This window comes from Aedes aegypti, chromosome 3, assembly GCF_002204515.2.
Source record: "Aedes aegypti strain LVP_AGWG chromosome 3, AaegL5.0 Primary Assembly, whole genome shotgun sequence".
In the NCBI taxonomy this organism is placed as follows: domain Eukaryota; kingdom Metazoa; phylum Arthropoda; class Insecta; order Diptera; family Culicidae; genus Aedes; species Aedes aegypti.
Window position 1 is genome coordinate 141,043,504 of NC_035109.1, and position 18,114 is coordinate 141,061,617.

Below are 18,114 nucleotides of genomic sequence, written 5' to 3' on the forward strand. Positions count from 1 at the left end.
ACGTTCCGGCTCATGGCTATACGGGTTGCGAGTGCCTACCGCACTATATCATCGGAGGCAGTGTGCGTTATCGCCGGAATGATCCCCATCTGCATCACTCTGGCTGAGGACATCGCATGTTACCAGCAAAGGGACACCAGGAATGTGAGGAATACCATTAGGTTAGACACAATGGCCAGGTGGCAGCAGGAGTGGGATAACTCGGAGAAAGGAAGGTGGACCCACAGGCTCATTCCTAACGTGTCGGTGTGGACGACCAGAAAACATGGAGAAGTTAACTTCTTCCTGACCCAGTTTCTGTCAGGCCATGGATGCTTCCGGAAATATCTGCACAGATTCGGACACGCAGAATCTCCACATTGTCCGGCCTGTCCAAATATCGAGGAGACACCGGAGCACGTTATATTCGACTGCCCTCGATTCACGGATATACGAAGCGAGATGATGCCAGAAACCGCAAACGTCCTAAATCCGGACAACATCGTGCAGAACATGTGCCAGCATGAAAGCATCTGGAATGCGGTGAACAGGGGAATAACGGCGATTATGTCGTTGCTGCAAAGGAGATGGCGTGAAGACCAGAGAGCTCCGGGTCGCGATCGGAGTAGGCTAGATCCTCCGTCGGGGACTAGACCGAGTAGAGCGGGCGTAGCGTAGTATCGGTTAATAGTCGTCGGGGCGCCTGCAAACCGGAAGCCATCCTCCAACCGGAATTGCAGAACCGACCCTGGCACTTGGCCAACCAACGTCGAGTCGGAGTAGGCTGAGTCCACCGCCGGGGTCCAGCTGAGTAATTCGCGAAATAGCACCGGCAAATGGTCGTCGGGGCGCCTGTGAACCGGAAGTTTCCCTCCACCGGAATCGCAGGATCGACCTCGGCATCTGCCCGGCCAGCTTCGGAGTAGGCTAAGTCCACCGCCGGGGACTAGTTGAGTAGATCGCGTTGTTGCACCGGCAAATGATCGTCGGGGCGCCTGTGAACCGGAAGCTTCCCTCCACCGGAATCGCAGGACCGACCTCGGCATCTGCCCGGATAGCATCGGTTCGGGAGATCTTCCGCCGCCGGGGAAATCTTCGTCGGAGTAGGATAGATCCACCGTCGGGGACTACTCTGAGTAGTACGTAGCGTATCACCGGCTTGAGTCGTCGGAGCGCCAGTGTACCGGAAGCCATCCTCCAACCGGAATCGCTGGACCGACTTCGGCACTCCACCGGCCAGTATCGAATCATGAAGAAGCGCGTATCCGGAGTAGGCTAGCTCCACCGTCGGGGACTAAGCCGAGTAGCATCGATCGTCACAAACCAGTTTTGGGTCGTCTGGGCGCCAGTAAACCGGAAGTCATCCTCCAAACGGAATTACTGGACCGACCTCGGCATCCAACTGGTCAACAAGGAGAGCTCGAACAGCAGCAGCGGAGAACGAGTCGTCGTAGAGCAACGAAGTGCACATGAGCGTCCAGTAGAAGATCAACAGAGCTCTGACGCGAGGCCAGCTCAAGGGAAGTATGCGTCGTCGCACAGAAAGCTGTCCAAAGTCCCGGCGAGATGTTCAACCGCCAATTGGGCAAAACGCTCCAACAGCGAACTAGCAGAACAGTTAGAGGCTGAGATTGAAGAAGTGCATGAGCACAGAAGTGCATGAGCACAGAAGTGCATGAGCACAGCCCTCCCCCGATGAAGTTGCCTGATGTAGTTCCGGGGGAGATCGAGGCACAGGAGCAGTAGGGAAAGTTTTTTAGTGGTTAAGCACGCCTAACGTGAGTCCCACACCGTGCCAACACACAACAGGCCTGCCCGGATAAATGTGAACCATATTCGTACAGTTTCCCAAACCATCCAGAACAATTTGCGACAATATTTGAATGATTCCCAATGGCATCCAAAATAACAATAAGTGTACCGTACCACGAACGGGTTTTACAGTTTGATAAATGGTAATTGGACAAATCACAATGTGGGGAATGGGCGGTTAAGTTATGTAACCATTTAAAAACGACGATTTTTCCGAACAAAATTTTTCGTTCACAACTTGTTAAATAGTTAAAATACTATCCATATTTTGCTGAATATACTGTAACGCGAACAGTTCAAGAACGGTTGAACTATTAAGGTAGAATAAAAGCAAATAATGTATGTGTAATTATTGATTTATGGTGTGTAATGGTAATTTATCCTTCTACCATACTGTGCTGTTGTTGTTGACCCATAAGAGAATATTTGACGACTTAGTACATTTAATGAGAAACAAAGAAACAAATTAATGCGTGTGGACAAATCTTATTTCAACTAAAACATCCAATTCAGTTGCTCATGCAATAATGAAACAAATTAAATTTAATATCTACACTTAAGGACTGAATTCTGATGCTAATTTTTACCACACGTATCACTTGTTTCATTTGCTTATTTGAAATAAATTAATTAATTAATAAGTTTATTTTAATTATTGTTATCTATTTGCATTTTGTTTAAAATATAATGAACTTTACTTGTATTATCACCTACGGATGTGTACACATATTTGTTTTATAGTTAAATTCTTATATGTTTTAAAATACTCGAATAATTAACAGCGCAGAAATATACATTCATCCGTAGTAGCAGTGGGTTGTCACTTTCCGAGCGCTGAGGAGGATACATAAGGACGTTCACGGGGATGGATAACGTCACACAGCGCTTGTTTCTTTAATGTGGGCTGAAGTTCAGGCTGAAACATGAGAGAATTGTAGGATTAGGTAATTCAAATTAGTAAAAAAATATCTTACCTTAGTATACGGTAGAGGGAAGACGATTTCCATAACAAGTGGCACTTTGGGCACCTGCTTTTCGATGGTCCGAAACTTGGACTGCTGCTCCTCTATGCATAGCCAAGGTGTTCGTGGCCTAGTAATCACCGTAACCAACTGCCAGTGCCATTTTAGACTCTAAATAATGCTAGTGCTTTGGACGGAACATTATGTTCGTAGCATTACCGGTACTGAGATTGTTACTTCTGTTTCCGAGCGGTTCGGCAGCATTGGGACGTTCTCGAAGATTATCTTCACACGGCGCTATTTAAAAAAAAAATGAGACAAATCGTTATAAGTAATTCAAATTAGAGAAAGGGGGTTCTTACCTTAGTATACGGTAGAGTGAAAACGGTTCCATTACAAGTGGCACTTTGGGTGCCTGCTTTCCGATGATCCGGAACATCTTTTTCCCTTGCTGCTCCTCAATGCATAGCCAAGTAGCAGCCTTAGGTATTTGCGGTCACTTCGATTAGTTTTATAGCCTACTACATGCCTACTATCCACCCGCGGATCAGACTGGACACTTTACAATTTGTAATTTTTCTGATCTTTTCGTTTAGATCTGAGGCGATTTAACATTTTTCTTGTTTTGATTTGTTGACATCAGCACAGCAATCGCGAAGACGTACACGTTAAAATGTTTTTAGTAAGGACTGTGCCAATTTTTCATTTATTGATAAATGATCAAAACTGGTTTCATTTTAGATCGATACATGAGGATCTTTTTATGGAATAATACAAAAATGCCCATAACAAATTAATCGAGCTGTGAGTAAAAAGCAGAATGATATTTTTGGGATCATACATAGTCAGTGTTATTTTTTTGAAGTGTGTATAATGATTATCGCTAACAAATACTAATGCATTCTACAGTTTGTCAAATTGTCAAATTTTGGTTCCATATAGTAAAATGCATGTTACCATTTGCCATGCATTACTTAAATAGCTTATAACAGTAAAAAAAAAAAAAGGTACTATGTTGTTCAACAGAAAAGATACAATTTGTGATACACTAACAATAAGGGGTAAAAGATGTTTAATGTTTGGAGAATGAGGCGAATTGTATTTTGCTATGCGGGTGGTTTTTGAAGCTTTTTTGTACCCTACTATAAAAAAAAAAAAAAAACATAGTTTTAATGTATGGCAGCGTCCATTTATTACGTAACGCTAAAATTAGAAATTTTTGACCCCCTCCCCGCCCCTCCGTAACGCTTTTTGTATGAAAAATTCAAATTTTTGTATGAGTCGTAACACTTGAGCCCCCTCCCCCTAGAGCGTTACGTAATTTGTGGATGCCGCCTATGTGCAATACTGTCATAAATATCGTACTGATAAATTTCCATTTTATTTGCTTAATTTGAGACTAAAGTTAATCCATTAATGATATCCATAGTCTATTGCCATCAATGCACTAGTGATGGAGTAGAATAGAAATATTAGTAGTAGAACGCTAATGGCGCTGTTCTCACAAAACTGAATTAGTTTATTATCACCTTTAACTGTGCCATTTCATTGTTTGTTCGATGCCATGTTATCGTGGATGATTTTAAAATTTATTTGACACTTTAAGGACCGGTACCGTAATTTCGGGTGAAATTGATCATTTTTCACGGTTTTTCTAGTCTGTTTTCTATAATGTTAACAATGCCAAACAACTAAATGCAGGAAAACAAGAACGAAGGTGAGCCTCATCGACATGTACCGAAATTTTCAAACAAATGTCATTTTAGTGTTAACAAATTCCTCTAAAATAAAAAATCAGAGAATCTCATTTCGGGGTGAAATTGATCACTGGTCAATGCCATTATTGTTAGTTTCCAAAACAACTCTATATGATAAATTTGAGCTCCCTGAATCCGAATATGCTTGTAAAATTCTTAACAATGCAATATTTATATAAATAACGAATATTTAAATTTCAAGAATTACGCCAAAACGCCTAAATGTATGCAATTTCCTAAGGAATTCAATGATATCTAACAGAAATTCAATTATTTCAACCATATGAGCTAATTGGTACGAGTTTTGGTGATGAAATCTGGTTAAGGGATATATCTCAAGCATCCTCACAAACTTTCAGGTTTATACCATGTACAAATCCTTGCTTATAAATAGAAGTTCATAGGTGTTTGTCAATACTGCATCGTGCATGATTTTGAAATTTTACGTTATTTTCATAGTAATACACATTCTTTAACGCAAAAAAAAACTTCACAACACACAATTCGACAATAGTTACGACAAGCAACGTTCATTTACTGCAGCTTACATGGATATTTGTGCTCCATTACGAATAAATAAAATCGTGTGATACGATGATCAATTTCACCCTTCTGATCAATTACACCCGATTTTACGGTACTCAAGCTGTCAGCGCGTGGCAAACTAGATGTTGGTAATACGAACAGTAGCGACAATAGCATTCTGAGGTTAATACTTCTAGTTGGAGTAGACAGCATGATGTTGATGTGATAAAGATTGCTTCAAATTGTATCGCAGTCGGCCTGTACCAATCAGCAAATTTTGAGCGTTGATTGTGACAGCGAGCAACTCTGATACTAATAAAGAAATAAAAAAATTAAATACATATGGTATATTTGGTCTTATTTTGAGAGCTTGTTTTTTTTTTGGTAAATTTTCTTATTAGGTTGAAAATCGAATCGATTTAAAAACTTTGATTGAAATGATTTTCAATTCGAATTTGAATCGATTCACTAACATTGATGTTCTGATCAAATTTGCCCAACGCTAATCATCGTACCTGTCACACGATATACGAATGCGAAAATGGCTACTTCGGCAAAGACTGCTCTCAGTCGATAACTGTGGAAGTGCTTATAAGAACATCAAGCTGGGAAGCAGGCTCTGTCCCAGTGAGGACGTTAATGCCATGAAGAAGAAGAAGATTATTCCCAAGAATTCCTCCGAGGATTTCCCCCCGGGGATTTTCCCTTGTAATTTCTCATAGGATCCCCTAGAAGAGGCTTTGTCCCAGCAAAGACGTAATACCAAGAAGAAAAAGGAGGAGGGCATGTTGCAAGTGTGTTACCCGAGGCAGGAGAGCCACCTTCTATTGCACATAGTTCAAATCAATATCCTTATGTCTAACCCAGGATGAGTATAAATTAACCTCTAATTGAGATTTATATAAAAATAACCGAAAAAATGTCCATGCTTTCCAATGTCTCTCAAACCGTAAAACAAGGTGTTAAAATTCAAAATTCGATTAGTTTATTGCAGGTGCGCTTAAGAAACACCTATCGTTTTTACTCACGCACCGCATTGCTCTCTCTAGAGTTATTCTTTTTGTCTGCCGCCAGCTCGTTGAAACATCTTGAATCCAAGATTTATTAGTTTATTGCTCTTTCTTACTCGATATTTGCACGGAATATACAAACAGCTTTAAGTGCCTTCCCTTAGGCTCGCCGAATTCCAATTTTTGTCACAATAAGAAACCTCAAAAATATGCCATCTCATCCTCTCTGCTCGGTCCGACACTTCTTCTTCGGCCGCTCTGAATGAATGAAAAATAAAACCGTCGAGGGAAAATTTATCGATGTTGTAAATATTCCAATTTCCTTCGGTTGCATCGCCGATCCTGTGTGAGCAACCTTTTACTGTCCTTTCCGCCCTCTGTTTCGTTATTTTGATTTGTTTGTACAACTTTTCCCGCTTTCGACCCACATCAAATCAACTGAATCTGTTCTGCGTGGAGAAAGCTGCATATCAATCGCGGAAGAAAGTGCTACGAGATAGAGTTCTCAAAGGGGCAAAATATTTATTACTCAATGACCCGGAGGAAATTATACAAACACTCAAATTGTTCGGAAACAAACATACGCACTGTTAAACTCCCCCTCGTCGTTATTGCATGGATATTTAACTATTTTACTACGGTTCACTTTCTGTAGTATCTGCTTTCCACTTCAATCAGCCATAGAATAATGATGAGTTTGGGGATCGTATATCAAAGGTTCGGTTGTCTGCAGTTGCCCTTCAATTATCAGATTGTCACCGCATGTCATTCTTCCCGGACCATTAGATGCATGAGTGGTTTTTTCTTTGGTTTGGGTTTGTTGGGGGAATTTAGAGCAACGAATTGTCGAAAATAATTCTTTTAAAGCCGTGATTGATTGGAGGTTTCTCTGTTGAGATTTTTTTTTTTTGAAAAATCCGGTTTTTGTGACTAATGATAAAATTTAATAAATATCCCTAAAATCTCTATTCATCATTCCTATTTCAAACTCTTCCTAATTCTTTTATGACCCCCTTTCACAACCTCCAATGAGGTCCAGGAAACATATAGAAGCGTTATTATAATGCCTTGTTCTTTGCCAAAATCTTACAGCTCCAGAAGTTCCTCTAGGAAGTTTTTTTTTCTAAAATTCTCCACTAACATCTGGAAGCTCGTATTGGTGGTTCCATCAGGAAGTTCCTTCGGAAGTTCTTCCGTGTAGTTTCTGCAGCAGTTTCTTTTGGTAGTGTGTCCATGAGATTTCTCCAAAAGCTCTTAAAGGAAATTCCTCCAGAAAGTTGGCGCACTACGTAAAGTTCTTTCGAACTGTGACTTCCTTTGTAATTTTCTTCAGAGTTCCCTGTGGAATTTATTTCGGATTTTCCTTTAGACATTCGTTCGGAATTCCCTGTGGAATAAATTTCAGGATTTCATTTGGAATTCCATTCGGAATTTCTTCTTATGGAATTTTCTTCGGAATTTGCTTTGGCGTTTCCATCGGAATTTACATGTGATTTTTTTTCGGCATTTCCTTTGAAATTTTCGTAGAAGTTTCTCTTGGAATATTCTTCGGAATGTCCTTTGTATCTTCCTTCGCGATTTCCATCGGAATTTTCTTTGGAATTTTCTTCGCATTTCTTTGGAGCTTCCTTTAGAATTCACATTAAAATTAAAATATTCCTTAAAGAATGGAAGAGGGATTTCTGAAGGAAAGTTGACAGGAATCCCTAGAGTAATTCATAAGAAAATTACGGAAGAGCCAATGAATAAATATCTGGAGGAAATCCTAAGCATTTTCTTCGAACACCCAGACAAATTTGTGGAGAAAAATTCAGGTAGAATGCAATGAGTGGATATCCCGAATAAATTCTAAAGGAATTGTGGAAAAATTCCTGAATTTGAAGAAACTTCCTTAATGAACTCTCTGGAGGAACAACCGATAGAAATTTCAAAGAAAATTCCGAAGAATTCCCAAACGAAGTTCCGGAAAATTCTGAGGATTTTTTGTAGTCAATTCTAAGAAATTCCAAAGGAAATTCTAAAAGAAATCCTTGAAGGAAAATCAAAGAAAATTCCGAAGGAAAATCCGTAGGAAATTCCAAAGAAAATTCCAAATTCCTTACGAAATTTCAAAGGAAATTTCTATGTCAATTTCGAAGGAAATTCCTTTGTTAATTTCAAAGGAAATTCCGAAGGAATTACCAGAATAAAACTCCAAAGGAAATTCAGAAGGAAATTTCAAGGAAAACCGGAAAAAGTTCAGGGAATTCCGAAGAAAATTTCAATGGAAATTCCAAAGGAACTTTAAATCGAAATTCTAAAGGAAATTCCGAGGAAAATTCCTTAGGAAATTTTAATGGAAATTCCGAGAAAATTTTGAAGGGCGAATTTTAAAGGAAATTTGGAAGGAATTCTGAAAGGAATTTCGAAGGATTTTTTTTTTGTGGACCTCGTGGCCGTGCGGTTAGTGTCGTCAGGCATTTAATCGCATCGTGGCATGGGGTGCGGGTTCGATTCTCGCTTCAGTCATTGAAACTTTTCGTCAGGAATGTTTCACGGTTGTACCATGCTTGTCCGTTGTCTAGTGGTAAGTTTACAGTCTGTGCAGCTAAATGGCTGAAGACGGTGTCCGTGTCTTAAAAAAAAATTCGGCGGGAATTGCAAAGGAAACTCCAAAGGAATTTTCGAAGATAATTCTAAAAGAAATCCTCAAAGGAAATTCCGAAGGAAATTCTAAAGATAAATCCGAACGAAATTAAAAAAAAAACAAATTTTGAAGCAATTTCAAAAAAAAAAACAAGAGAAAATTCCGGATGAAATTCTAGAAGGAAATCCAAAGGAAATTTCAAGGGAAATTCTGAAAGGAATTCCAAAGCACATCCCGAAAAAAAAAAACTTAGAGGAAATTTCTAAGGAAATTTCAATGGAAATTCTAAAGGAATTTCTTAAGAAATTCCAAAAGAAAATTTTAAAGGGAATTCTAAAGAAAATTCCGAAGGTAATTCCTAGATATTCTGAAGGTTATTCTTAGAGAAATCCTCAATAGAAATTAAAAAAAAAAAATCGAACGAAATTCCAAAGATAATTCCGAACGAAATTTCAAACGAACTTTCGAACTGAGTTTCAAAGGAAATTCCTATGTTAATTTCGAAAGAAAATTCCGAAGGAAATTTTGAAAGAAACTCCAGAAGAAAAAAAATATTTAAAGAATTTACGAAACAAATCTAAAAGAAAATTCCGAACGAAATTGCAAACGAGTTTTCGAAGCAATTTAAAAGTAAATTCCAAAGTAAATTTCAGAGGAAATCCCAGAAGGAAATTCCAAAGGAAAAACAGAAGAAAATTTCGAAGGAAATTCCAAAGGAAATGAGGAAAAAAATGAAAGGAAATTCCGAAGAAAATCTTCCGCGGTGAATTTCAGTGTGAATTGTTGGAGGATTATGTAGAGAAAATTATTTAATAAATTTCCGAAGCATTTTCTGGGAAAATTGACTAGGAATTACCAAAAAATGTTTAATTCCTGAAGAGGATTCCAGAAGAAATTTCATAGGAATTACCAAAAGGGTATCTGAAGGAATTCCCGTTAAAATTCTGGAAAAATTCCTGAAAGTCTATGACAATCCCTGAAATTAACAGGGAATTCCAGGAAAAATCCCCGAAAAACTCCAGAACAACTTCTTGAGGATTCTCTACACCAATTTTCCGGGGATTGTTTGGAAAGTTTCTGGCTGATTTCCAGAGGAATCTTTTAGGAGTAATACTAGACTAAATACCTAAATGAATTGCTGGAAGAATTAACTGAGTAAGTACCAAGAATAGGATCCGGCTCTTTATAATCAAAATCAACCTTGAAATTTATTGAATAATCTAAACAGGAATTTTTTTGGAACCTCCGTGAAATTATCAGAAGTGATGCTTGACGATTTTCTGGATCTTCACTCAGAAATCTCTAAAGGAATTTCCGAAATGACAACCATTGGTTCAGAATTAGCAGCAGGACCTCAGCAAAATTGCCTCGAGTGAACCTCTGCAAAACTTCCTTTCTCTGTAATTTTTCACCATTCACTGTATCTATAAAAAATACATCCGTGCATGCCAAAATATTGAATATTGTTTTTTACCCTTCCATATTCAGCTCACTTGGGCAATGTAATTTTTTATTCGTCAGCTCCATCAGAACTTCCAGCGATCGTATTTTCAGTTTCCTCGTCGCTCTGTTCCGGAATTCAAAGAAACATTCAGGATGGCATTTCTGTCAAAACCTGCAGGGTTGCTGCAAAATTTGCGGTCGAGCAACACATTCGGGCAGTTCGTATCATGATATCAATCCGAAGTCGGGTCATTCAGTTGGCGGACTCGGAACGGAACGGGTCGTGACAACAACAACATCATCAGCAGCAGCAAGGCGAGTGGCTAGTAGCAGACAGACTGTAGCGAGGTTAAAAGAGTTGACTCGCTGCAGCTGTCTCCTATAAATAGTGGCCCCAATCCGAAGTCGGGTCATTCAGTTGGCGGACTCGGAACTGAACGGATCGTGGCAACAACAACATCAGTATCAGTAACAAGGCACAAAATGGACTCATCAGACGGCGGTCGCGACACTAACCTTCAAAATGGTCGAATTAAAAAAAATGTACATTTTTTTCTACTAGTAACCTGACAAAAGAAAAGCCTGGTGGAAAGGAAATATTTTTTCCGTTAGTTACACGGAAAATAAAATATGTTCTAGCAAAAAACTAAGAAATTTGATATTTTTAAAAGAACTGCAAAAACTTAAATAACGGTCGCAAGTCGGACAAGGCACTCATACACACAACAAAACGCAGCCTCTTAACCCTTGAAGAAGGCGAAATATACGCCGAAACATCAGGGAAGTAGAAGCAAAAGTCGTTTTAGCTGTCTCAAAGCTGGTAGAGCCGATAAAACTTCAGTAAGAAGTTTAAAACCGAACAAAATCCTGTCGAAGCTTCTAGCTATCATTCAATTAGCTTCTTTGATTTTCAATACGTTACAATATCTTTTTGAGCTGGATTTCCAAGAGTTCGTAATGAGATGACAAATAAAGATCTTTCACAAATTGTAAGTGTAAGTGCTCCGCTGAAAATAGGCTCTGATTCATAGGGGTTGTAATGTCAAAAAAAGTTTTTTTTAATGATAAGGTACCAATTTATATCTCCGTTATGCTTCTTCAGTTACAACCTGTATTTACAACAAGATTCCCTCAACAGATACGCAACTTGCATTTTTACCCCTTTTACTTCAAATTGCATCACTCAAGAGGCTATTGACACACAAATTTATGCTTACGACGCGCATGGTAATAAGGTAAACCTGTTTGCTGAAATAATTGAACGCGGCTCAACAGGATTTCACACAGGTGTCCTCCGCTCAGTATTGGGAAGCCACAGGCAGCGTAACCACGTGACGATTTTCGAACAACATATTCACAAATGTGAACAGTGATTATGACACGCTGAAAAGGAAAAAGCACAGCAGAACAGGATAATTACATACCGAGACACTAACAATGTAAAGTCTTTGGAGAAAGGGGGAAACATCGCTGCACGTATGATGGTCCTGCGGTGCGCATTTGATGGATGGCGAAGGAAATTTTATTTCCATTTTCGTATGAACATCGTGCGGAATCATCGCATCAATTAGGTACGCACCACAAATGAATTAGGTCGAATGCGTTCCAGAATATGTGAGGGGTAATATTTTGAAAGATATCATTATAATGCTTTCTTGGTCTTATCGAATCAGGTCATCGGAGGTAACGATGTTGTAGTTTCCTCACAGAAAAGTCAAAAGATTATTGTCATTGTCTGTAAAAAAAACAAGAAATTTTAGGGAAATTAAATTTTAAGGTTTGCAGAGCTAACTGAGTTTTGTTCCTTAAATTGAGTTTGAATGTCATTACTTCAATCATGAGTTTAAAAAAAAGACACTGACACGTTAATGCTTCCAGTGGGCATTTATGCCCTTTGAAGGAAGCACCACACTAGACAACGGACTAGCATGCAACGCCCAGTGGCACAGTCGGAAAACAGTCCTCACGAAAAGTTTACCGGCCTGAGGCGGGAATCGAACCCACACTCCCTAGCACGATGCGGCTAAATGCCTGGTGACACTAACCGCACGGCTACGAAGCCCACAAAGTTTGCTAATGGCTTTGCTATCAGACTTAGATACTGTCTAAAGGATGGTACACAAATTATGTCACGCTAAATTTCAACTTTTTGACCCCCTCCCCCCCTTTGTCACGTTTTTTTGTATGAGTCTTCCAAAATTTTTGTAAGGCTTGTCACGCTTGGCTTGACCCCCTCCCCCCCTTGGAGCATGACGTAATTTGTGCATGACCCCTAAAGTATATTAATTTACTAACTACGTGCTGTTAAAGTGCTGATCGCGCTCCTTACACAAGTTCCCCAAAAGAATCACGACATACACACTGAGATCCCAAGAGCCACGATGCAATCCCAGGATCTATACTGGAATCATAGTATCTACACTGGAATCCTTTGATACGCACTGAAAGTCCTAGGATCCATACTTGAATCTCAGTACCCCAACTTCAATCTCAGTATCCTAACTGGAATTGATAAATCCACAATTCTTTTAGGAATACCTTACTTGCAAACCACGCTTACTGCAAAACAATACCAGCAAGGTGATGCTGACAAAAACTGCCAACAAACCAGTTTGAAAAATCGGAATATTTCATGTTTCTAGCGCAGCCTAGTAGAAGGAATCTGCCACCTGCCATTGAACTTCCCTTGAGCTTCTGCACAACTTTACCGAAGACACCATCCTTACAATTAAACTGTGTGCGCAAAAGATCTCAAATAAGATCACTGGGCATTAACAGGTTGAATAAATTTTCCAATATTTCACTCATGTTGAAATTACGCTTTTTTTGTTGTAGGAGATTCTTATGCAATTTTTGGGATGCTTGAATATATCTTTAAAGTTGTTATTTTGACCTGAGAAAAGTGTCTAAATAGTAGTAGATGTGATATGAATTAATTAAATTAATTAAAACTCACAGGAAAGGGACAAGATTTGAAATTTGAAAATAGGCCAAAATCGTATGAATGGGTCAAATATTAATACAGGGTCAAAAATTGGTGCTTTTTCCCTACTTGGACAGTCAGTAGCGCAACCAGGATTTAGGGAGGGTTTTGTGAACTTAAGGGTAATGCATTTTGGGGAGGTAAAACAGGAGTTGAAGTAAAAAAAAATACTTCTAGACGAACATTCAAAAATATTAAATCACACTTGTAAGCTTCTCTCGTCCAATCCAGGTATTACTTTGTATATAAACTTTCACTGCTAGTCATTGAAAAAAAAAACATAGGTTCGAATTTTCGAACACGAATGGTTGAAATGGTTGGAATGTTTTTTTTGTGTAGATTTTAAACGTTAACAGCTTGTCGACAAACATCTGTGATTTTTCTACTTATGGAGACTATGTACCTGAGAAGAAATAGAAGAAAAATAAGCGCCTATCTAGATACCTGGGATCAAAAAATATTTTTTCTATCGCAGTACGCAGTGGAGCAGAATTATCATCCGTCTTGAGCTTTCCTACACACTCCGAAAAAATCATGCGATTTTACGTCTTTTGGATGCACATAAAAGAAGCGAGCCAAATGACGTGAATTCGTGTCAAATTTTAAATACGATGGTGTCTGATTCGGGAAATGTCAACCATAACGGCATCGTTTTCATGTCCTTCATCATGTAAGATTACATTTTTCTTTCTATACATCTTCCAAAACCCATTTTTACGCCATTTCATCGCTTACATCATGTGTCATGCAGTCATAATGTTAATTACGTCCGGAGTGATTTTCATTATTTTTAAGAGTGTAGGATTTTTATTTATGACTAGAGGTCCCAGAAAACTTGTCATCAAGTAGGCTGTTGCTAAAAACCATACGTCACAACATTAGCTTCCTACCGTTTTTTCGACTATGGACCTATGCACGAGTTCACTATTTGACGTTCAAGCGATGCCGTGTTATTTATGTGACCATGGAAACCCGTGAATTCGGCACCGCTCAAATGTCAAATTAGTGAACTCGTGCATCGGTCCATGGACCTATGCACGAGTTCACGAATTTGACGTTTTAGCGGTGCCGAGTTCACTCGTTGCCATGGTCACGTAAATAACATGGCACCGCTCAAACGTCAGATAGTGAACTCGTGCATTGGTCCATTCCGAAGACTTTCCTAAACTTCAATTAAAATAATTATTCAAATCAATTGACTCATTCTCAAACCAACTTGTGACATACAAAAACCATCCCATTTTACTTCTTCAGGAATTCATGTGTTCTGGGAATCCTAAAATTTGGCTGAATTCTAAACCCACTAAAAGTTTCTTCAAGCTTTGTATGTTGCACGTCTCAGTGTTGCACTTATCAGCGAATAAAACAGTCTCAATTGATATGTAGGGGAAGGGGTGGTAAAATGTACACTTTAAGGAAATCATCTTGATCTTGATAGAAAAACGAGGAATTTGTATAGTTTTATCGCACAACATCTAAAATAGGGAAGTAATCTTTAGCAGCGACATGGATTCAGACTAAAATAGCTAAATTTTCACATATTTTCATCGCTATCAAAAAGCGCCAATGCCAATGTTCATTTTACCTGCACAATGTGGGTAAAATGAACAACGGTTGGTGGTAAAATGAACACCACGCAAAAAACGTGAGCAAAACAAATATTTCTGAAAATTTTCATTGACCCACTGAAAATACATCCATTAATGATTGTAACCCATTGAAAAAGAATTCTAAAGGTATCAGATTTCTCATCATATCATAACGACATTCACCTCACCGAAAAACCTCAAGCCTTCCGAGCTTAAAGTTAGGTCAGTTCTAATTTGCAAACGTAGTTTTCTAAAGTCTTAGTTTTCGTTGATATTTTCACTTCAATTGACCTCCGTATGAACTCAAACATTCAGATTTATGCTCTAAATCGTCCGTGCAAGATAAAAATTCATCTAAATTTGTTTTTTCTCGGTAGGAAAAAAAATGTTCATTTTACCACCCCTGTTCTTTTTACCACCACTTCCCCTATATATGTTTGAAAAACATCTCGTCCAAAGCCTGCAGTATATTTTTCAGAGAGAGCGAAAAAATTACCTGTTTAATGAAAAAAATCAGGGGTGTTAAACTAGAATGAAAAAAAGAATACATTCCACAAGCTACTAATCCGGTGCTTGTGGATTGTAGAGATGAATAAAAAAAAATGATAAGTCATATAAATTTTTCAACTCTGGGGAGGGGGGTCTGACCCCCAAAACCCCCCATTGGCTGCGCCACAGTTGTTCAAATAAAAGCCAAAATTACGATAAAAATTCACATCGTTGGGTAATAAATAAGCATCGCAAAAGAATTCAGACCAGAGCCAAAGTTTCCAAAAATGATCAAAATATCTAAAAATTGTGTTGAGCTTTTAATACACTTTAAATTTCAGCTTCCAACTATTGAATAAATTATAATGAATATAAGGTCAAAAAATACCATGTATAGTCAACTCTCCCTAACTCGATTTTTAATATGGGATCAAGTTAGGGAAATATCAAGTTTTGAAACATACAATCAGTGCAATTGCTATTCAAAGGGCATTCGAGGTAGCCATGAAAACTGATTCTTACTATGGTTTTATAATTCGACATCGAGGTACAGAATACCAAATTACGAAAAGTGAATAATTTAAATATGTTTGCCCAAAGACTATTTCTCTGATGGCTAAATAGTGGGAACAAAAATTGACAAATTCAACAAACAAGTAATTAAATACATTGCCGAAAAAAGTGATTAAATTCAATTTAATAAAACACAGAAATTAAAAAAAGCTTTACAAGAAAGTTATTTATTTAACACAGATTGATTTTACTCTGAGTATACAAATTTAACGATGGTTGTCAAAAACTTTATCTCTGTGCGATAAAAATAGCTGACAGAATTCAAGGCAGATCTGAACTGAATAAGAGACTGGCAGCGCTATACCAACCAATACAATGTTGCCGTAGCCAGCAAGACTCAAGCCGACGGCTCAAGCAGACAGCCTGCCTCAATGGACAGTGTTGCGCAGTTCCGATGCTAACTACGGAATGATCACCATCTGTTAGTCCCTTGGTACAGAATAGCAGCAAAATAATGCGTTTGTTCTTTTGTTTATCAGCTTATGGCGTGTTGGATTCCTCCCGGAATTTTCTTCCAGGGGTTTCTGTAGGGAATTCTTCAAGGGAATACTACCGGAATTCCTTAAGGGATTCATTCCGGAATTCCTCAAGGGATTTCTCCCAGAATCAATCAAGGGATGCCTCTCGAAATTGCTCTAGGAATTAATCTCGGGATTCCTCAAGCTATTCCTCACGAACTTTTTCAAAGAATTTCTTGTGGAATATATCCAGAGGTTCTTGGGAGTTAAGCCTGATTTGCTGCTGAACAGGAATCGCTAAAGAAATTTCTCGCCGATTCCTTGCAGAAATTTTCTACAGCGACTCCCGTTACTTGTCAGCAGCGAATCAGGCTTTATCAGGAATTTCTCCAGGGTTTTTACGATAAATTTCGTAAAACGATTTCACTGGTAATTAGGGAGTCCAACAATATATTCTCCAGTGACTCAGGAGGAGGGTTGGGAAAAATCTTGAAATTCACTCTATACCTAGCCCAGCAAAGCAAATCTCAGTCAGTGAAACCAGTGAAACTCATGCCCATTGCTGCTGTAGGCAAAAGGCCTTGAAAATAGCAAAACATCCGTTGCATTTCCTACATTTAGAGCCTTTAATGACGCCTAATGATTTAGAAAATTCATGAACCCAACATAGGCTACTTGAGATTCACGTTTTTGACCTACTGTACTGGGAAGAGCCATGGGTGTTTCTCGAAATTCAATCTTACTACTATTACCATTTCCAGAGCTGCTCAGGAGTTCTTCTTGGGATTTAAAAACGGAATTCTTTCAGAGATTCCTACAAGAATTTCTTCAATAATTCAACAAGAAATACCTTGAAAATCCGCTATGATTTCCTATATCCTTACAATCCCCCACATAAATCCTACAGGGATTTCTTTATGGATTCCACCAGAGGTTCCTCCATGGCCCAAGTAAATTTCACTATGATTTCCTCCATGGAGCAATTTCTTGAGACACCCTTGGAACAATTACCAAAGAAATTATAGGAGAAATGATGAATTTACAAATGAATTTATTGAAGATTCCTTCCCGAGTAACACACAGGTTATATTTGAGCATTTTCGACAGATCTGGTCATATATAAGTTGATAATGCTTAATTAAAACATGTGTGTTGCTTGGGCTAGAAGTATCCCCGGAGAAACCTCTCAAAAGTTGCCAGCAAAATCTCTAAAGAAAATTCTGGAGAAATTCCGTTGAGGAAGCTTTGGTGAATTCTTTTGCAGTATTTCATGTGGAATCCCTTAAGGCTTCCTGGTTGAATCCTTGGATGAATACTTGGTGGAATCCCTAGAGTAATTCCTTGATGAATCCTTGTAGAAATTCTAGGTGGAATTCGTTGACTAAATATCTGCATGTATTTCTGTAGGAATCTTAATATGAAATGAATAAATAACAAGAAACTATGTTTACAGTAATGCAAAGAGCAACCTCCAAATTCAAACTCCAAACCAAACCACACGTAAAATTTTCTTATCAACACAGCTGCATATTTCCTCCACCATGTCATCTTCTCAAGATTGGAAAATTCTCTACAGATGGAACGTATAAACTCCCATCCATCACTCATCGCTCGAGAATAACAACCACGGTTTGACGGTCATGCGTTCGACTTAAACATTTCCTAAGTTGCCCTAGGCCGCATATACACAGTCTTCACAAATGCGTCTCATCATCATTTCTCTCGTTGGTAGAAGTCAAGATGTTCCTCACATTTTGAAATGTTACACAAAGATAAACAAAATTCTTTTTCGTACTTTCGAACTAAAGGACAAAATTTCCCGTGTTGAGCCGTATTGAATATTTGGAATTCTATGGCAAGAAAGGATTACACCACTGATAAATAGACGTAACGCTGAGTAAAGATTGC

At 38.6% G+C, this 18,114-nt stretch overlaps 1 long non-coding RNA gene across 1 annotated transcript; it reads right to left on the minus strand.

Moving 5' to 3' along the window:
- Positions 1-2,171: 2,171 nt before the first annotated feature.
- LOC110678292 lies at positions 2,172-3,673 on the minus strand. Its single transcript, XR_002501486.1, has 3 exons — positions 3,116-3,673; positions 2,766-3,050; positions 2,172-2,707 (listed from the first exon to the last, which is right to left on the minus strand). It is a non-coding gene; the product is annotated as an uncharacterized LOC110678292 (long non-coding RNA).
- Positions 3,674-18,114: the final 14,441 nt, after the last annotated feature.